We start from the raw sequence: 21,812 nt of genomic DNA on the forward strand, positions 1-21,812 counted from the left end.
GGGATAGACTTAAAGATCTAAACATATATATCCTAGAGGAAAGGTGAGACAAGGGACATATGATAGAGACATCTGAATATCTCAAAGGCTTCCATGCACAGGACGCGAGCCTCTTTCAACCCCTAGAAAAAGGGGTCAGAGGGTGAACGGGAGAGGGGGCAGACTCAGGAGTAATCTTAGGAATTATTTCTTTGCAGAGAGAATCGTGGATGCATGGATCAGCCTCTGAGTGGAGGTGGTGGAGACAAAAAAAACAAACAAACTGCATTTGAACTCATGAAAGCTTGGGATAAATACAGGGGATCTCTAAGGGAATAATGAGAACCGTAAAGCTAAATTAATTAGGTGGATGGCAGCCTAGATAGGCCATATGGTCTTTTTCTGCCATCATGTTTCTCTGTTTCCAGTAATTAGGTCAAATCTGATGGCAGTATGATCACTATGGCAAAGCAGGCCCAGCACAGTAGCCTCTTGCACCAGGACTAACTAGATCTAAAGTATCCGCCCCTCTTGTCTGTTCTAGCACCATGAAACAGTCATTTATGGCATCTAGAAGCTATTAAAGCCAGTATCCTAATCTCTTTAATTCTGCATTTCATCTCATGAGTGACAGGGCACTGTTAGGGCCGGCACAATGGGAAAGAACAGGAAAGTTCCATGGATGACAGCAACCAAGGTTTGGGCTACGGCACAGTAAGATGGGCCCATCCTGTTGCATCTCTTCTGCAGTGCCACTGAATTCTAGGTCCCTTAGAATGCACACAGAAATTTCATTTGATCTAACTGGCTGATAAATATGTATTAATTTGCAATTTAAAGGTGCTACGTCACTTCTGTAATTTTTCTTTTCATGGAGCAGCAGCAAAAACTGCAAATGAAGGCCGGTCTGTAGGTATGACACAGCAATGCTTTTTTTAAGCTGGAGGGAGGGGGACACAACCCTGGTCCTGGAGGGCTGCAAGTGAGTCCAGTTTCCGGCAGGACTGTATTGAATTACTCAGGAGACAGATTTGCATACATTTGGTTTTAAGAAATAGAATTATTTGCACAGCTCGGTTACCTTGCAAACTAAGGCTGTGCCTTTCTTTAAAGCGACCTGGAAACACCAACATTTGTTTTATGTCATTTCTAATTTGAAACAGAATTTTTTTTTCTGTTTTAGCGCATGCTTAAATGATTTTAGAGTATATTAAAACAATTTAGCATGTGCTAAACACAGAAAGAAATGAAAAAAAAAATGGCAATGAAATGAAACTTCACAATGCTATGGGAAACTGGGTCTGTCTGCGGCTCTGCAGGATAGATTAATGCAGCCGGGCTTTAAGCCCTTCAAATTTCCATTAGAAACATGAGGCATGAGATAAAAGATATAACACAATAATGTTTGCATATCAAAAGCCTTTTCAAAACTGCCTCTATCTGGTTGAAGACATCCACAAGATAGGTAAGAAGGGAGAAGTGGTGATCGTTGGTGACTTTAATATGCCAGATGTAGACTGGAGAATCCCATCTGCAGAATCTAAAAATAGTAGAGCGATAGTGGATGCCATGCAAGTAACTTTGTTCAAACAAATGGTATTGGAACCCACGAGAGAAGGAACTATACTCGACTTAGTGCTCTCTAATGGAGATAATGTCTCTGATGTCCAGGTGGGCGCCCACCTCAGCACCAGTGATCATCAAACGGTATGGTTTAATATCACTAAAAGAATATGGAAAAGAACCACAAAGACCGGAGTTTTACAGTTCAAAAACACGGACTTTGAGGAAATGGGGAAGTACCTAGAGCAGAGCTTTCCAAAGTGTGTGTCGCGACACTTTACTGTGTCGCCTGCAGTGTGCCGGTGTGTCGCGCAAGCCCGGTGCACGTGACACACCGGCAAGTGGGAGCCAATGCGGCCGCCGGTGGACCTCATCCCACTGGCGGCTTAGTACTGAAGAATCGCTGTGCTCCGTGCCGGCAGGAAGATCGGCAAGGCCGTGGTGGAGCTCACGTCACCACGGCCAGAAGAAAAAAGGTGACGTCTAAACGTGCAGGTGCTCCTTCTCCTTCCTGCCCATGCGGCCCCGGAAGAAAAATATTGAAGGAGCCGCACGGGCAGGAAGGGGGAGGAGCGTCGGCCACGTGCAGAAGAGGAGCAGCGTTGCTGCTGCCAGCTAAGAAGAGGAGGAGGAGGCCCGGTAGCAGGGTCCCCACCGCGGATCGGCCGGAGAAGAGCAGGGCCGCCGCTGCCGCGGATCGGCCGGAGAAGAGCAGGGCCGCCGCTGCCGCGGATCGGCCCGAGAAGAGCAGGGCGGCCTCTGCTGCGGATCAGCCCGAGAAGAGCAGGGCGGCCGCTGCAGAGCCCATCCTGCAGCGACCCGTGAATAGGAGGCCCAGAGGTAAGAGAGAAGCTGAGGGCCCGTAGAGTGCGTGTGAATGCATGGGTGCCTGCCTGAGGGTGTGTCTGTGTATGAGAATGTATGGGTGTCTTCCTGGGGTTTGTATGTGTGAGAAGAGGTGCCTGCCTGTGTGTGGTGTATGGGTGTGTGTGTGAGAATGAATTGGTGCCTGCCTGGGGGTCTGTGTGTGTGTGAGAATGAATTGGTGCCTGCCTGGGGGATGGTGAGGGAGTGGTATGAAAATGAATGGGAGCCTGCCTGGGGGTCAGTTTCAGTGTGTGAGAATGACTGGGAGCTTGCCTGGGTGTGTGTGTTTGTGTGTATGTGAGGGAGCCAGAGAGAGTGAGAGCATGAGTGTGTATGAGAAAATCCAGGGGAGTAAGAGTTTGTGTGGGGGGTGTGTGTGGAGGGGAAGAGAGTGTCTTAGAGCCTGAGAGTGTGTCAGTGTTTGTGAGAGCGAGAGGTTATGGTGGATATAAGAGCATGAATGTGTATGTATGTGACAGTGTATGTGTGAGAGAATGGACATGTGAGTATGTGTGTGAGAGAGAGGATAACCTCCTAATCCTTGACAATATCAGGGTGACTGGAAATCAAGAGCTCCAAAGTATGGACAGCAGGGGCTTTTTAAAATCCTTATTAGTTTTAATTATTGGGTGTTATTTGATAAATGTGCTGTTTTGAAATATTTTATTGGTGTTTGGGAAATTGTAAAAAATGTATATGATTTTAATTAATAGAAATTCTATTTATCAATAGTTTTAAAATATTCTTTTATTAGTATGGTTTTACTATTATTTATTTATTTTATTTTTATTTATTTATTTCTTTTATATACCGACATTCGATCAAAATATCACATCGGTTTACAGGAAACTGAGAGATAGGGCGGGGTCCGCCCTATTTTACATTGTAACAAGGAAGTATGTAACTACATTACTATGTAACTATATCACATTATAACACTAACAGCATAACAAGGTAGATTATAACTATAACTATGTTACATAATGGAATCAATATTTACAAAAACATGGTGATCATTCAGTTATGACTTAAATGACAGGAGGGATGAAAGGTAGGGGCTGTGGGAGGGTACGTTGTAGGTGGGTTAAGTATTATAACTGATGCTTTATGTTTCTTGATTTTATGTTTTATGAGGAATGGTGGTTCTGTTTTTCCATTGTTAATACAGAGAGTCTGGCTTCTTGGGATTTCCATTTCAGTTTTTGTCTAATTTGTGCTCCTTTATTTTGTAGTCTGTATTTGGTGAGGGTCTGTCTCTGCTCTGTGTGTGTGACCATGATGAGAGATTCTGCTAGCATAGGGATCTATAGCAATCCGGTTTGTTTTGTTTCCTCAGTAGGTGGTGTATTGGTATTCTAGGACTCAGTGTAATATTTACCCTTGCTTTTTCACAGGTAGGGTTATTGTTGTTTGAGTCCTTGGTGTTATTACTGTTATGTTACAATGGGATTGCAGTATAGATTTTGAGTGTCTTTTTTGCGGGGTTTTGTGTTAGTTCACAATGTGCCTGGCAGTGGAAGGTGTTTGTGCTGCTGTTACTGTGAGGTGACACCAGAATTTGAAAATATCTTTTAGTATGATGAGCTGTAAGGGAAACATCCAAGCTCCATTGTTTGGGGGAATTTCAGTGGATGCACAGAGTTAGAGAACTGGAGGTGCAGGATTTATATTGACATTCTGTCCCTTCCTATAAATTCCAGACTTCACTCTCATAGCCATATAGAATTAATTGAATGAGGCTATCAATAATTTTATAGTGTGAAACTGGCCAGCTTTTTAAAATTACGCAGAAGACCTTTTGGACTTTTTTATTAACATCAAATATTCAAAAGCTGTGTCCATCAAGCTCATATATCTCATTAAAGAGGTAAATTGAATAACACAATAACTTTGTTTTATTATTGTTACTCATAAATTATAACAATAACATTAATCTTGGAATATTATATATTTTTAATATAAATGAAAGGTTTTCACAAGATAGGTTGTGTCGTGAAACATTTTATTATGTATATATTTAAGGAAACATACGTAAATTGTCAAAATACATTTTGTTCATTTAACCTTTAACCTCTGGTTTGCTAGTAGATGAATTACTGTGTCCCGAAATTATGTTTGTCTAAAAAGTGTGTCACCAACATGAAGTTTGGAAAGCTCTGACCTAGAGGAAGAACTAAAAGGCTGGGAGAACGAGAGAGATGTGGATCAGCAGTGGACCAATCTAAAAGGAGCAATCACCAAGGCAACTACTCTATATGTTAGAAATGTAAAGAAAAGCAAAAGAAAATTGAAACCTATCTGGTTCTCAAAGGAGGTGGCTGACAAAATTAAAGCTAAAAGAACAGCATTCAAGAAATATAAAAGATCCCAAAGGGAGAAGCACAAAGAAGAATATTTGATTCAACTGAGGGAGACAAAGAAATTAATCAAGTTGGCAAAAAGTCAAGCGGAAGAGAGGATTGCCAAGGAGATAAAAAATGGTGACAAAACATTTTTCAGATACATCAGCGAAAAGAGAAAAGTCCAAAGTGGTATAGTGAAATTGAAAGGTGGAAATGATCAATGTGTGGAGAGAGATGAAGAAATGGCAGAAATATTAAACGAATACTTCAGCTCTGTGTTCACTAAAGAAGACCCTGGAGAAGGACCATCTCTACACAACAAGAAACTGGAGGGAAGTGGAATAGATGAAAATCCTTTTACAGTAGAAAATGTATGGAAAGAGCTAAAGAATCTGAAAGTGGACAAAGCCATGGGGCCTGATGGGATTCATCCAAGGATACTGAGGGAGCTCAGAGATGTGCTGGCGGGTCCGCTGTGTGACCTGTTCAATAGATCCCTAGAAACGGGAGTGGTGCCGAGTGATTGGAGAAGAGCGGTGGTGGTCCCGCTTCACAAGAGTGGGAACAGAGAGGAGGCTGGTAACTACAGACCGGTAGCATCACTTCGGTGGTGGGAAAAGTAATGGAGTCACTGTTGAAAGAGAGAATAGTAAACTATCTACAGTCCAGGGAATTGATGGACCAGAGGCAGCATGGATTCACCAGGGGAAGATCCTGTCAGACAAATCTGATTGACTTTTTTGACTGGGTAACCAAGGAATTGGATCGAGGAAGAGCGCTCGATGTCATCTACTTGGATTTCAGCAAAGCTTTTGATACGGTTCTGCACAGGAGACTGGTGAATAAAACGAGAAGCTTAGGAGTGAGTGCCGAGGTGGTGACCTGGATTGCAAACTGGTTGACGGACAGAAGACAATGTGTGATGGTAAATGGAACTTTCTCTGAAGAGAGAGCGGTTTTAAGTGGTGTACTGCAAGGATCGGTGTTGGGACCGGTCCTGTTCAATATCTTTGTGAGAGACATTGCGGACAGGATAGAAGGTAAGGTTTGTCTTTTTGCGGATGACACTAAGATCTGCAGAGTGGACACGCCGGAAGGAGTGGAGAGAATGAGACGGGATTTAAGGAAACTGGAAGAGTGGTCGAAGATATGGCAGCTGAGATTCAATGCCAAGAAGTGCAAAGTCATGCATATGAAGAGTGGAAATCCGAATGAACTGTATTCGATGGGATGGGGGGGGGGGGGAAGGCTGATGTGCACGGAGCAGGAGAGAGACTTTGGGGTGATAGTGTCTAATGATATGAAGTCTGCGAAACAATGCAACAAGGCGATAGCAAAAGCCAGAAGAATGCTGGGTTGCATAGAGAGAGGAATATCGAGTAAGAAAAGGGAAGTGATTATCCCCTTGTACAGGTCCTTGGTGAGGCCTCATCTGGAATACTGTGTTCAGTTCTGGAGACCGTATCTACAAAGAGACAAAGACAAGATGGAAGCGGTACAGAGAAGGGCGACCAGGAAGGTGGAGGGTCTTCATCAGATGACATACGAGGAGAGATTGAAGAATCTAAATATGTACTCCCTGGAGGAAAGGAGGAGCAGGGGTGATATGATTCAGACTTTCAGATACTTGAAAAACTTTAATGATCCAAAGACAACGACAAACCTTTTCCATCAGAAAAAAATCAGCAGAACCAGAGGTCACGAGCTGAGGCTCCGGGGAGGAAGACTAAGAACCAATGTCAGGAAGTATTTCTTCACGGAAAGGGTGGTGGATGCCTGGAATGCCCTTCAGGAGGAAGTGGTGAAGTCTAAAACTGTGAAGGACTTCAAAGGGGCGTGGGATAAACACTGTGGATCCATCAAGTCTAGAGGGCGTGAATAAAGAGGAGGCAGCAAAACACTGCACGGAGCGGCAGTAGCCACAGAGGCATTCACGGAGCGGGATGCCAGTGGTTGGTGTTCCACCTTCACGGAGCGGAAGGCTGGAGGGCTGCCATCTCCAAAAAAAACAAACAGGGGTGGGTAAGAGTATGGGGTAAGGGTGTGGCCTGCTTGTTGCAGCGGTTGCTACCCCTAATTGAGCTGGATGTTCACTTGGATGCAGATCCGGCGCTGCTCTCTACATTGGTGGTGGGGTGGAGGGGAATTAGGGCTGGAATTAGGTACTGGAAGCCAAAAGTAACAGGTGGGAGAGAGAAAAAGGGAAATAAAAAAATGGATCAAGTGCGTAGCTTGCTGGGCAGACTGGATGGGCCGTTTGTTCTTCTTCTGCCGTCATTTCTATGTTTCTATGTTTCCCCAGTATATACCAATCCTGATGATGTCCCCTGCTATAAAATTCAGGAGAAATGTTTCTCTAACTGCTAACCACCAAATTATTTAAAGGTTTTAGTTGGTACCATCTGAGCAAAATCTCATATCCACTGACAAGAAAATGTGAAGTGGGCCAGCCTGCTTGCTGAGTGTGCCATTGCTTACCATGCAGGCTACCTGGCTTTGCCCTGGGCTGATCAGAGTGGAGGATGCTGTTGAGGTACAGCTCACAGCCCCTTTGGGGGAAGAACATCTCAACAACCACTGTGCAGCTTTGAAAACTAATAAAACTCCAAAAAGGAGACTTCCTAATCAGCTCCTACAGGTGTCAGTTATCCTATTCTTAGGATCAACACTGTGCCTCAGTTCAGGGCTTTCGGATATTATGCCAAGCTATATTATCTGTGTTTATTTAAAATACTTATTATCTGCCTAGAACTGCTGCTAGGCAGATAACAAAACCAGTCATAAAATATATAAAAACAAACAATATAAAAGACAAAAATAATGAAAAGAAATAACTGTATGGCAGCAAAAAAAACAAACAAACAAAAAACTTCCTGGAACAGAAGCTGACTTAGCCAGAGGCCAATGCTCCCGCTAAGGAGTGACTAGGTGTGTGCAAATTTTGTTTTGTGCGAGCAAAAACTTTAAGCCAACAATTTTTGAGCGCTAGTACTAGCGATGCATATCTGTATATAGCACAAAGAAAATGTATGGGCGTGACCATGTAAAACCTGTGAGTGATGCTCCGAAATGTATGAACAATCGCTCATGTGCTCAGCTTAGAGGGAACTATGCTAGAGGCTCACCTTTAAAGAAAATGATTGATAAAAGTAGCTTAATATAAAAGAGTGATTCCCTAGAATTACATTCAATAAAGAGGCCTTAAGTTATCGTTAGTAAACCTCTATCTGACCAACCATTGCTGCATTAACAATCACTCATAGAACACGTGTGAGAAACAGCCTTTGGTGTTCACTGACCCACAGCCCCAAAGGTTTGCATTTACAACGTGTTTCAGTCTTTTTTTTGGTAAACGTTCTTAGACATGGTTCATCTCTTAAACGGGCCGATACAGTAAAAACTGCAGGAGAGCGGGTGAGCGCCCGCTCTCCTGGCGCGCGCACTCTCCTGTGCGCACGATTCAGTAAATTAATTTATTTAAATTAGGGCCTGCGGTAAAGAGAGGCGCTAGGGACACTAGAGCGTCCCTAGCGCCTCCTTTTGGACAGGAGCGGCAGCTGTCAGCGAGTTTGACAGCCGATGCTCAATTTTGCTGGCATCGGTTCTCAAACCCGCTGACAGTGGTTCGGAAACCGGACGCCAGCAAAATTGAGCGTCTGGTTTTCAACACGCGAGCCGCGGGCCCATTTTTAATTTTTTTTTTAAATTTTTAACTTTTTTTAACTTTTGGGACCTCCGACTTAATTATCGCCATGATATTAAGTCGGAGGGTGCACAGAAAAGCAGTTTTTACTACTTTTCTGTGCACTTCCCTGGCGCCGGCAGAAATTAACGCCTACCTTTGGGTAGGCGCTAATTTCTTAAAGTAAAATGTGCGGCTTGGCTGCACATTTTGCTTTCTGAATCGCATGGGAATGACTAATAGCGCCCGCAACATGCATTTGCATGTTGCGGGCGCTATTAGTCTCGGGGAGGTTGGACGCGCGTTTTCGGCACGCTATTACCCCTTACTGAATAAGGGGTAAAGCTAGTGCGTTGAAAACGCACGTCCAAATGCGGGTTAACAGTGCGCTCCACTGGAGCGCGCTGTACTGTATCGGCCTGTTAAGGGGCCCAGCTGAGAACTTCCTCATTCCATACTACTCACCTTTACAAGGGGATCTGAGAAATACCCCCACTGGTGGCTGCCAGAAGGTAGTCAGAGTAAAACTAGCACTACACACAGTCGGTGATTAAGCCTATTTTTGCACTAAACCTAGCAGGCTCAGCCATGTCCATTGGTGTACTGGAGGCTATTAAGCTGCTCTTTTAACTCCAAAACAAGAGGAACCATGAAGACTGAAGTCCATGGGTTGACCAAGAGCACTGATGTAACTTTGGAGTTCTCGATCAGCAAACTGAAATGCCTTTGAGTGGCCTAAGGTCAACATGTTATATTCTCTGCATGTCTATTACAGCTCCAAGAAATGAGCTAATAAATAATACATCTAATAATCTTATAGTACTATGAAAGGGTCCTGTAAATAAATGATGAATGTGGAAAAACTCAATTATCGGATCTGGAGAATATTTGCTAACATATGAAGGTTGTTGAGAGCTATTTCCTTATTTTAGGAAGAGAGGGTGAGAGAAGTTGAAAAACAAAATCCTGAAGGTCTTATGTGAATGTGAAAATCTGAAGAAGGGGTTACTGGTTTTGTAAAAGAGCGGGGTTAGCCAGATTCTGCAAAATATCACCGGTTGATCTAAATAACCTCTCTTTTCATGAGACAGTCCTTCATGCCATGTTCATATTTTGTACCTATTGGAATGATACCTATGGGGTAGTGGTTCCCAAATGCATCTTTCTGCCCTCATAGCCAACTGAGTTTTCAAGATGTACAATGGACATACGTGTGACATATTTGTATGCATTGAAGACCTAGTTATGCAAATTTTTCTTAGGCAAATTATTTCATTGGGGGTGTCCTGGAAATCCGACTGGCTGTGGGGGTGACAAGTACTGATTTGGGAACAACTGCTGCATGCGGTTCTGAAGAGAGTCCGTGCCCTGGATTCCTCAAGGTAGATTCATAATGCAGGAAAGGACTCTATAGGGAGGATTTTAGACAACATCTTTGTTGAAATGTAATAAAAATCAGAATGAAAAATAAGATTTTAATTACTATTCTGGTCAAATCAACTCTGTGTAAATGCCTTTTATCATTAAGGTGGCTCTTTTATCTCTGCTCATGGAAATCGTAATTACAAGCCCATGCATGCCGTAGTAAAATCAGGTCCATCTCACACTTCTACACCACAGAGTTCTCTGCTCCACCAGTTTATCACTTGCTAGGGCGATGAGAAGAGTGAGAAGCAGGGTCTTGGTTTTGCTCCATGGCATGTAAGGAACTGTAGTTCCAATTTTTTTCCTTTTATTTATTTCTCCTGCTTCTTTGGGCTTCCCCTATTTGTCCCATTAAGAATAGGTGCGTGGGAATGGTGCACTTGTAGTTCCCGCAGCCTCACACCTGCTGGCTGTCTCTTGTATTTGCCACTGTCTTTGCTGTTGCTAATATGGCTCTGTTACTCTGCAGTCCATGCCATTTTGGCATGCTCCGTTGCCCTAATGGTGGGATTGTAGTGTCCCTGCTGCTGTGATGTTGCTGCCATCTTCTGTTTCCTGCACCGCTGCTGTTTTCTGTCTCCTGCACGGTCCTAGCTCCACTGCGTTCAGTTTACCATGAACCACACAGATCCGGCCTGTGCTGTTTGTCATTTGCGCAGCTAATGGATCCACAGGATGGACAACCTAGAAAATCTGGATGTGGCACTACCATACCATTTTGCTTAAACCCTGCAAAATGTAAGTCCTTGGCTGCTGGTTTGTCTTTGATATGAGGTCACAGAGGGATGTAAGAACACTGCTCCTACATAAGGCATTCTTGCTTCGCTTTGTATAAGAATTCCTAAATTGCTGATATAAAAAACTAGTGTCTAAATCTGAGGCTCCTTTTGAGTTTGAGGCCCAGATCAAATGGCCCTTCTGGCTGCTCATCAGATTAGCCCTGGGTTCTACTTCCCATTTTTCTACCCCCCCCCCCCCCCCAAAAAAAAAAAACCAAAAAACCAAAAACAGTAACAGCATATGGGCAGGACTGGCTCACCTTTGGATGGAGAGCAAAGCACTTTTCATTTATTTTTTTGCTTGTGGGAGGAAATGTGATCACTATCACAAAGTACTTAAAACATCTGCATAATTCCCAGATGGGGAAATAGCTGATGCTTCTTTGTCAAAAAACAGAAGAAATAAATAATAAAATCTGTTTATCGTACATGGGAGGAGCTGTTGCTTCTGAGAAGTTAGGTTGCTGAACTGAGCGGGAAAGGGCCAGAAAGGTGTGACTAAATTTGCATATCATTGGTCATCAAAGACCTGTTTTTCCAGACCAGTAATACAGAACAAATGGCATCATCGACTTTGACAGCCCGTGAGTGCGTGTAAATCAATTTAAAAAAATCCACCTTTTCTCACCCGTTTCCCTGTACCCTCTATTGTAGTCTCCAGGTGGTTTGTTTTCAGTTCATTATTATTATTATTTAAATCCACAATGTACCCCAACTAGCACGAGAAGCTGAGCGAGCTTCATTGCCTTCTATTTTATCCTTGCAAAGCTGCTCCTGCAGCTCGGCCCCATGTGCTGCTAGTTTGTACATGGCAGCTCTTCTGAATTGCCATGTGCTAGCCGTTGCCATGGTGAAGATAACCCGGCCTCCTTTCTCACTTCAAGCCACAAGTCAGACTAGGCAGAACTGGGATGTAAAGATCAGTGACAGCTTTTGTAACCAGAGGCTAACCGCTGTCAGATGGAATAGTTTGCTTTTTTTATTTTGGGGAGTGGGGGGGGGGGGAGGGACAGACAAATCTAAGTTCTGGTTTTGCCCCCTTCCTCACTGCATGCACAGACTGCACTTCACACTTGCAGAAGCTGAGTAGGGCCACAGTTCTGTCCAGACAATGGACGTAGGGAGGTTGAAACCTGGAATGGATTCGTAGTCTGCAGGAAAAAAAACTGGAGCCAGTTGGAAGTCCTACTAGAAGTACACAGCTTCAACAGGCAGGGTGGGCCTCCTCATTCTGATTCATAGGGAATAGACGTGCCAGGCCTGCTTTAAAATCTCCTGCTATTGCAAGGCATTCTGGAAGTTTCTCAATGTGAAAAAAAAAAAGATAGATAAGGAGAGGGGGGGATAAAAAACTAGGATTAGGCTTGCCTGCTCACCCTGGCCAACCAGGATAGCCTGATATAGCCCTCTTAATTATACCTCTTTACATGAATGGAGGTGTAACCCAAGTTTTCTTAGGGAATTCAGACGTACAACTCCATGCATGCAAAGGGGCAAAACTAGAACTGGAACAGTCGGTGGTTGACTTGGGGTGAAGTGGCAAACTTAGGACTGACTCGTCTGCTGCTTCTGACCTGGGAACTGCCGGTCACTTTAAGCAGAGAAACATTTAAATTCAAGTGAAGGGCTTGGTCAGTCTGGGCTGAGCAGCTGCCAGGTGCCCCCTGTTGGCACGGCGCGTTTCTGCTGCTGTGTCACAGTTCTGAACAAGCTTCAGCCATTGCAGCATGATGAGCTGCAGCCACTACACGGGACGCTTATCCTCAAGAAGGTTTGAATACACACCCCAAAGGCGAAAAGAGATGCAAGGCAGGACAGGAGTGGAATGGAAAAATGTTTAGAAAACATGGGCATTAGCCAACCTGTTTTAGGAATTCTGGAAAAATTAATTTCTCTTGTAATTTATGGTTTTCTCCTTTTTTTTTTAAAAATTATTTTATGCTTGGTCTATTTTTGTGCTTCTTTTTCCCTTTGATCTCCCTTCCTTTTACCTCAGTCCTGTCCGTCTTCTCCCCCTCTACCTTCCAGCCAGCATGCTTCTTTTCTCTGGCCTGGGCGGCATTGCGGTAGGGTCACCATCTCACTCCAGGTCAACCAAACAGGCTAATCCAGTTCTGGTTTTGCCCCAGTGCATGCAGGTATTTATAGTTTCTGATGTTTTTACCTTTGATTTCCCCCCCCCAAAAAAAAAATAATTCAGAACTATAATAAGGGCAAAACCAGGAGAGGATCCACCTGTTCGGTTTGATCTGGGGTGAGGTGGTGACCCTACAGCCCAGGCTTCTCCTGAGCTGTAGTGGCTTCCTGAGGTGACCTGGCAAGACACAGAGGCAGGTACCAGGAGTCAAATAGGCATCTAGGATTTTCCCCATCCCTGATGCCAGGCGTAACTAAACAGCAAGCAACAACCAGATCAATAGTTTGTAGAGATTTTTTTTTAATGTCCATTTTAGTGACCCTAACAGTGTCCCTTCAGTATTAAACCTGCATACCTGATATGAATTCCAATTAAATGGAGTTTGTAGCTTTCTTTGTAGAGAAGCCTGCAATCAGAGTCCAGAATATAATCCGCTTTGAAGAGTCTGAAAAGTGGAATATTAAAAAAAAAAAAAAAAGAAAAAAGAAATTAGTCTGCCAATTTGCCTCGCTTGTATCATTTGCTGCAAACTGATATTGTACTACTGACTGATGATAAAAACAAAACAAAACACAAAAAAAAACTAGAAATGCCAATTCAATTCCCACCTCCACTGCTCTCTGCACAGATCACTTAACCTCCCCCCGTACTCCTGAGTATGCCTGGGCATGTTCCACACTTCTGCATAAACAGCAGTAATTAAAACTGCAACACTCTTTTGTGCAGCCTCCTCTGATATTGTGTCTCAGGATTATTTGCCAGTACTCAAAATGGTGCCACTTCTGCCCATTTGGGGTTTTTTTTAACTCACTAACCAGAAGTAATCCTTCTGCCTCTCTGTCATCTTGTTCTCAAGCTGCCCTTCCCCCTTCTCTTCTGTACTACCACTGTAATGGATTTTATGATTCTCTTGTATTTTAGGGCAGTATCTGCTACCGGTAGCTCTGGCCACCTCATTCTGTTTAGACTTGAAGAAGGGAGCGTTAATACATTTCCTGACTAGCTTTTGGGAGTTAAATTAGTCCAAGAAAAAGATATCATCTTATTTTTTTTGTTTGGTTTGTTAACCTTTACTTTTGCCCATGTTAGTACATAGAAGAGGAAACAGTGGCATACTCCAGGTTCTGTGGGATAACTGGCACTGCTCCAGTTCTGGGCTATTACCGCACCATCCTTGGTGTGAACCATCACACACAGAATGTGGAGGACACCCCCCCCCCCCCAAAAAAAAAACCCATCCCTCTTCACCCACCCAGATACACGGAGCTTTTTCTCACTATCGGCTCGATACAGTAAGGCTGCGGTAAAAACAGTGCGGCAGTGTCAGGCGCACCTTTCCTCCCCGCACGCACAGTTCTCCTGACCTAACGCCTGATTCTCTCTTCTAATCGCATGCAAATGCATGCCGCGGCTGTGAAGCGTTAGGGAAGGGTTATGCCCGCGCAACCCATTTTACTGTATAGGCGCTGTAACAGCGCCTATACAGTAACCTGGGTGCGCTGGTACCTGTCATTTCAAATGACATTTGAAATGACAGGCACCAGGAAGTGTAAAAAAGTGTAAAAAGTCTAAAAAACAAAAAACCTGTGTGTTATATAAAAAAATAAAACAATTTTAAATACCTGTCGGAGGGCCGTGGGTCCAGGCGGCCGGTGGGCGGCGGGCAGCCATCAGCGGCATCCGGTAGTCCCTTCTCCCGATTTCGCACGGGCATTCATCCAGGCAGAGGGAGCCGACGGCGAACGACCTCCGGCTCCCCCTGCCTGGATGAGCGCCAAAATCGCACGGGCGGGTCGGCAGTGGGGGGGGGGGCGGCAGCAGGATCCGGGAGCGGCGGGTAGGCAGCAGCGGGGTCCGGGGGGCAGCGGCAGCAGGATCCAGGGGCGGCAGTGGCAGCGAGATCCGGGGGGTGAGTGGCGGCAGCGTGTTCGATCGGGCAGGTAGGTGGGAAAAAAAGATGGCCGCCTGCACGGGAAAAGCATGCAATTGGCCGCTGAAGACGTGACGTCACGACGTTTGGCGTCACGGGGTGTGATGTCACGTCTTCAGCGGCCAATTGCAGCTTTCCCCCGTGCAGGCGGCCATCTTTTTTTCCCACCTACCTGCCCGATCGAACACGCTGCCGCCACTCGCCCCCCGGATCTCGCTGCCACTGCCGCCCCTGGGTCCCGCTGCCGCTGCCCCCCCGGACCCCGCTGCTGCCTACCCGCCGCTCCCGGATCCTGCTGCCGCCCCCCCCCCCCCCCCCCGCTGCCGACCCGCCCGTGCGATTTTGGCGCTCATCCAGGCAGTGGGAGCCGGAGGTCGTTCGCTGTCGGCTCCCTCTGCCTGGATGAATGCCCGTGCGAAATCGGGAGAAGGGACTACCGGATGCCGCTGATGGCTGCCCGCCGCCCACCGGCCGCCTGGACCCACGGCCCTCCGACAGGTATTTACAATTGTTTTATTTTTTTATATAACACACAGGTTTTTTGTTTTTTACACTTTTTACACTTACCGTAGCAGGCCCGAGCCTTGCTACTTTTTCGTTTGTTTTTTTTTTGCTTCGGGAGGAGGGGACCGGACGGGGCTGCAGGAGACCGGACGGGACCAGGGCGGGTAAGCAATGTTTTTACACTACACTAACTCCTACTAGGGGGAGGCGGTAAACTAGCAGGTTAAGGCCGCGGCAGAACAGCGGGTTACGGAGGAGATAATATCAGCGCCCGTTACAGTATCGCAGGGGAATAGCTAATTCCTTCATTATACAACTTTTTCGTTCATTTACATGCTGGGTGCGGAAAGGGTTTAGGAAAGGGTTTAGGAAGCGCTAAGGACGCGTGAAACTGGAGACTGTATCGCTGGATGGCCTTACTCGTCTGTATTGTGCGCTCCCAGCACGTTACAGACGGGGAATCTTTAACTCAACGTTACTGTATCGACCTGTAAATGGGAAAGTAAGAACATCTGGCCTGTGTTGTGCTGAAGAAACCCAGGTTTGTGCTGATCTAACATGGACCAGTCCAGAAGACATTTTCTGCAGCTGTTTTGGAAGGATCCGCTAATATCACACCAGGCTGTATGTACACTTCCTATAGGCAAATTCCAGCAGATCAACTTCTACAAATACTGCAGGAGGTTACAACTGCTATGTTCATGACACCTTTAGTCCTGGGGGAATTCTGCGCTACTGCAGAGCGCAGAATTTGTGCAGAATTCCCCCCCTGCGCAGAATTGCCAAATTCTGCACAGAAAATAGCAAAGGAGACCACGATCATCGCTCAAATTTCTAACTTGAAAAATTTCAAACTTTCACCCTGTGAAATTTTGAAATTCACCCTCTGAAAGTTTGAAATTTTTCAAGTTAGAAATTTGAGCGATGATGGTCTAACTTGGCTAAGTATTCTCTTTTAATATAGTTATTGGGTTTAAATAACAGATGCCTTTAATTGGAAGATGCTTTAATAAAATGGTGTTAGTTCATTAGTATTTAAAAAAAATCTCTTTGAAAATCGAGCAAGAGACAATAAATGATTATATGAGAACTGCTCATAAGGCTGAAGAGTGCCTGCGGCCCATTGCGGGCGAGAGACAGTAGATTACAATCTTTGAGCGTATGCCTATGATGTTGTCTCTTGTTCTGAATTAAAAACGTGGTAATACCTCTCATTTTGTTTTTGGTTTTGAGTGACTACATTGAGAGGAGGTTGCTGCTGGTTTTGTGATTACTTAAAGACTGTCATGTAAATTGTGTTATTTTGTCCAATGTAAAGTCTGCAGAATTTTAAGTTTTTGTGCGCAGAATTTTACATTTTTTTGTGCAGATTCCCCCCAGGAGTACACCTTCCATTTTCTTGGGCAGTGCAAGTGCTCGGTCTCCAGTCTCCCATGGAAAAAGGGTAGTGGGGGGCGCCTGATTGCCATCTTTGCAGTAATGTACAGTCAGAACAAGAAAAACCCGAGCTAGACAGCAGGCCCAGTGCAAGCACCCTAGGCGAATCTTTGGTCATTCACCACCCCCTCCCCCTCCTGGCTCCAGCACAACACTCCCTTCTTCAATGGCATTGGCTCTGGTGCAGCTCCCCTCTAGACTTCACATTGGCAGGATTTTGCCAACCTGAATATCTTGGCACTCAAAGGCGACTGCCTAGTTTGCCTGATGGAAGCCCCGGCCCTGGGCGATAGGGCCAGTGTTAGACATATTAGGGGCCCTGAGCAGAAACTAAGGAGTAGACTCTGTTAATGCTAGGCGCCCTGAAGCTGCTCCTCCGTGATATCACTCTGCTTTGCCAAGGGTACTTTACTGGGCCCAAGGCAGTTGCCCCTCTGCACTCCACCCCCCCCTAAAATCAGTTCTGCTAGGCGGTCCGGCTGAAAGCACCAGCAGCTCTATTTGCAAGCATATTTTAAATTTCTCTTGCCACTCACCACCCCACCCATCCAATATTAAGGCACTCCCGCAGCACTGCTGATATCTAATAGTTCAGCTCAATACCCTGACCAAAGCTGGCTGGTTGCTGCCCGGACAACTCTTTGTTTAATTATTGCTATTAAAGACCATTTCTCTGAATATTTCAGGAAGCTGCAGATTAAAGTGCTATGGACAGGAATACTTTGCAGCAGACAAATAGATACTGGAAGTTAAGAACTACAGTGGATCAATCCTGGAGCTAAATTTTTCTAGTAGAATGGTACCTGTGGCCTCGATGTAATAAGAAGTGAATAAAAAATATGCACTGAAAAAGAGTTTACTCCTGATGCAGTAAGTTAATGATGTGTTAATGCATCAGGAGTTGAAAAAAAAGTGCACAACACAAAAATGTGCATACAAAACATTTTGGGGCGGATTTTCAGACTCCGCGAATAGGCCTACTTTTGTTTGCGCTCCAGGCACAAACAAAAGTACGCTGGATTTTAGTAGATACGCGCGGAGCCGCGCGTATCTGCTAAAAACCTGGATCGGCGCGCGCAAGGCTATCGATTTTGTATAGCCGGCGCGTGCCGAGCCGCGCAACCTACCCCCGTTCCCTCCAAGGCCGCTCCGAAATCGGCCGAAATCGGAGCGGCCTTGGAGGGAATCCTCTAACGCCCTCCCCTCACCTTCCCCTCCCTTCCTCTACCTAACCCACCCGCCCGGCCCTGTCTACACCCCCCCCTTACCTTTCTCCGGGGATTTACGCCTCCCGAAGGGAGAAGTAAATCCCCGCGCGCGAGCGGGCCTCCTGCGCGCCGGGCCGCGACCTGGGGGCGGGTACGGAGGGTGCGGCCACGCCCCCGGACCGCCCGGGCTGTAGCCACACCCCCGTACCCGCCCCCAAAACGCTGCCGACACGCCCCTGAAACGCCGCGACGACCGGGCCCGCCCCCGACACGCCCCCCTCGGAGAACCCCGGGACTTACGCGAGTCCCGGGGCTCTGCGCGCGCCGGTAGGCCTATGTAAAATAGGCTCACCGGCGCGCAGGGCCCTGCTCGCCTAAATCCGCCCGGTTTTGGGCGGATTTAGGCGAGCAGGGCTCTGAAAATCCGCCCCACTCAGCATACATAAAACGTGATTTATGTGCATAAATCATGTCTTCTTTACACAAGTCATGTTATAGGAATATAAATCCCACATGTTGGAGCCCTGTACCATGAACTCCCGGTTCAGCCCCATAGACTAACACTAGCCACAGAAACAATATTCCACCTCTGAGCAGGTGTTCAATTTCCAGAATTATGAAAACACAAGTTAAACCTTCACATCTCTCTACCTCTTTGCATTAGGGAATAATAGTTAATTCCTTGATTAACCTGGGATTTGCATGGAGCAGCACTAATTTATATGCACGGTATTACTCACATTTCTGTGCACTAAACTCCTTGATGAATTGGAAGTAAAATTGTACATGCAAATAATGGGGCCAATGCAATATTGGGCGCTGAGCTCAGCGCGCCGCTAAACACCCAGTTGGATACACGTTTTGGATGTGCTAGATATACGCCAATGCAATATCGGGATTAGCGCATCCAAAACGCGCGTCCATACCGGTGCATAGCTACTAGTGCCTATCACAAGCAAATGTCACATTGATGAGGTTATTAGCTAGTACCCCCCGATGTGAAAAAAAAAATGTACACCCGTCGGGCACATTTTAACCCTCAAAAATTAACACCAGCCCAGAGATGGTGTTAAGCTTTGAGGCACCCCAATCCATGCTCAGAAAAGCAAAAAATACAGCCTTTCTGTGGTTCCTCCTACTCAATATCATTGCAATACTACACAGGAGGAACCACAGAAAGCAGCAACATGAAAAAAAAAAAATTCTTGACAGCGGTCAGGTTAGGAAAAGGGAAGCTCAATTTATGAGCGTCCCTTTTCCTAACCTGCACATAAACCACTTCTCCTGGCCACTCGATACCATGGACGCAGTAGGGGCACGCAATTTATCCATTGTGTGTCCCTTTTAGTACGCCAACTCATTTGAGTATTACATAGAGCGCCCAAGAGAGGGGATGTGCGCGCTTTCAGAAAACATGTGTCCAGGTTGGACACCCGTATTTTGTGCGTATGATATTGCATCGGCCCCAGTGTGCGCACAGCCAAGCACACAGCACAGCCTCTGGGTAGGGATATAGCCACCGAACAATCAAAGCTAGGCTGAGTACCCCAGGGAAGAAGAGCTAAAATGTTAGACTAGATAATTACCTGCCTGGATACTGTAAACAAGGCAAGCCAGATACTGTATATGAATCTCAAGCCAGATACTGCAGAGTGAAAAATAAATCCTGAAAATCATTTGTTAGCCCATGCAGTATTAACAGTTCACTACATACTGTCAACTCATGTAAAACGTAAACATAAAGCTATGGACGTTTCTATTCATTTTAATACCATTCCCTTCCCCCAGTGCCTATTACTGCTTTTAGCTTCGTGTTTTCAGTCCAAGAGCTGAAATATAAAATCCCTTATGTGAAAAAATCCCCCCCCTGCCCACACGCACACCAAAAATCCTCCGTCCTTCGTCAAAGCAGAAAATAATCCGGCAGGGTGTGTTTTCCGTCAGCCTTTGAGATTAGAGCAGCAACCTCACGTCTCCCTCCACCTCCCTGCCCGAGAGATGAAACCCTTGTAGGGCTAGGCCATGTGCGCCGGACAGATTATTAATAGCCCACATTCCCGATCCTCGTGAGCTGGCTCCTCGCCCCGATCACGGTACATTCTGCTGCCTAGGGGGGGGGGGGGGGGGGGGGGGGCCGAGCGCCCCGTACTCTATCGGCCTGGGCCCGGGGAGAACCTTTGGTGCTCATCGGGGAAGGGATGGAGGGAGGCTGCAGCCTTCGCCTCCAGGCAGGGGCACGTGACGGGGGAAAACACACCTGGCACGAGAGCCCGCTGTTCCATGTGTGCGCATCGCCTGCCCTGACAGCGCAGGGGCCAGGAGATGGGGGTGCGGAGACCTTACCTCGGAGGAGAAGGGCTGAAACGCTCCGGCCCAGCAGTGCGCACACTCACACACGACCACGGCTGAGGCTGCCGAGCTGCAGAAGAAGGGAGGGGGTGGGGCCTCGGGGACCCCTCCCCTTCCACCCACTCGCACTGCACTCCCTGCCTCCCGAGCAAGCTTTACAAGAAATGATTCGCACGGCGCGCTCTGCACTGCCCGGAAAACCTGGGTTCGGCTCTTAATTTGGGCTAAACGCAGCACATGATGGCATTTATAGTTCACGGTGAACTTTGGTATCCCTGCACGGAGGGGAAAAAGGGGGAAAGTGGAAAATATGTGATAAAAATATAATCAAGAGGGATGTAAGGGGTGGCAGTAAGTGAGAAAGGAGACATAGGAAACAGATGTATCCTGGCGTCATGGAGCAAGGATTTATTACACACAAGATATTGTAGAAATCAGGTACAGAAAGCCTGAGAGTTTTGGAGAAGGCTAGCATATTTGTTGAGGCATGTGTGACTACGTTATTAAATGGCACTCCTTGCCTTCTCCCCGGGCTAAACGAATAAGAGAACTGATTTGGGATATTGCTTTAGTGCTTTTTAATAATACTTTTAGCTGAGCACACAAGATTATGATTATTATATACATTATACATATAAAAGAAATTATTATAACTAACTTGCAATAATTTTCATATTGTTACTAATAAAATAATTATAATTATAATAATCAATTCTGAATACCAGTCTTCCTCTTTCTAATAAATATATAAAGGTAAGAGAGAAAAGGAGATATTTGGGGGAGGAAGGTTTAGCCTGACTCTAAAACTGGCTCTTTTGCAGAATTATAATTAGGACAAGTAGGGTAAAGTTCAGTCGAGCTAAACAGATGAATCTCCACAATTACAGCGAGTTTGCAGGATACTGAGGGTCGATGTATTATTTGGATTGTGACTATTTTTGGTGATAGACTGGCCCTGTGTTCAGTATATGCCCCCAATGGTTTTTTTTTTTTTACCAGTATAACAGAAGCACTGGATGATATCCCTATTATAACTGGGAGGAGAGGGGGATTTTAACTGTGTCACAGATCCTCTCATGGTTAAGAATCCTGCTGACCCTTGCATGAGTTTGGTTGTTCATAAAAGGGTGCTACCGTGTTTCTCCAAAAATAAACAGGGTCTTATATTATTTTTAGCTCCAAAAAAACGGTTAGGGTTTATTTTCAGGGGAAGTCTTATTTTTTTTCCATGAACAACAATCATACATTTATTCTTGAACAAAAAAATCAACATTTATTCAAATATAACCATGTCATCAAATTCTGAAACACAATCCACTAAGGAGTGCAAGAAGACTCTAGGTCCAATAATTTCATCTTCAACAATGTTTATTTATAATCTTAAACGTTCAAAGGAGCCACTCCTATTTTAAGTTCATGCACAAATGCCACTCCTATTTTAAGTTCATGCACAAATGCTGAAGCAGTCATTTATTTGTGCATGAACTTAAAATAGGAGTGGCTCCTTTGAACGTTTAAGATTATAAATAAACATTGTTGAAGATGAAATTATTGGACCTAGAGTCTTCTTGCACTCCTTAGTGGATTGTGTTTACGAATTGTGGAGTGCA

General features: G+C 45.5%; 1 protein-coding gene across 2 annotated transcripts in view; it reads right to left on the reverse strand.

The window, feature by feature from the left end:
- The window catches only part of PRNP (prion protein), a 32,310-nt gene extending 11,962 nt beyond the window's left edge, over positions 1-20,348 (reverse strand). The window contains exons 1-3 of one of the 2 annotated variants that reach the window (XM_029604064.1): positions 20,197-20,341; positions 19,440-19,498; positions 13,130-13,219 (exon numbers count right to left, since the gene is read on the reverse strand). The gene's annotated coding sequence lies outside the window, so the exon portion shown is untranslated. Of the gene's footprint in view, positions 1-13,129; positions 13,220-19,439; positions 19,499-20,196 lie in introns of both variants that reach the window. The other variant, XM_029604063.1, reaches the window with a different exon arrangement.
- Between the last annotated feature and the right edge of the window lie 1,464 nt (positions 20,349-21,812).

The sequence above is a fragment of the Rhinatrema bivittatum genome, chromosome 5 (genome assembly GCF_901001135.1).
Source record: "Rhinatrema bivittatum chromosome 5, aRhiBiv1.1, whole genome shotgun sequence".
In the NCBI taxonomy this organism is placed as follows: domain Eukaryota; kingdom Metazoa; phylum Chordata; class Amphibia; order Gymnophiona; family Rhinatrematidae; genus Rhinatrema; species Rhinatrema bivittatum.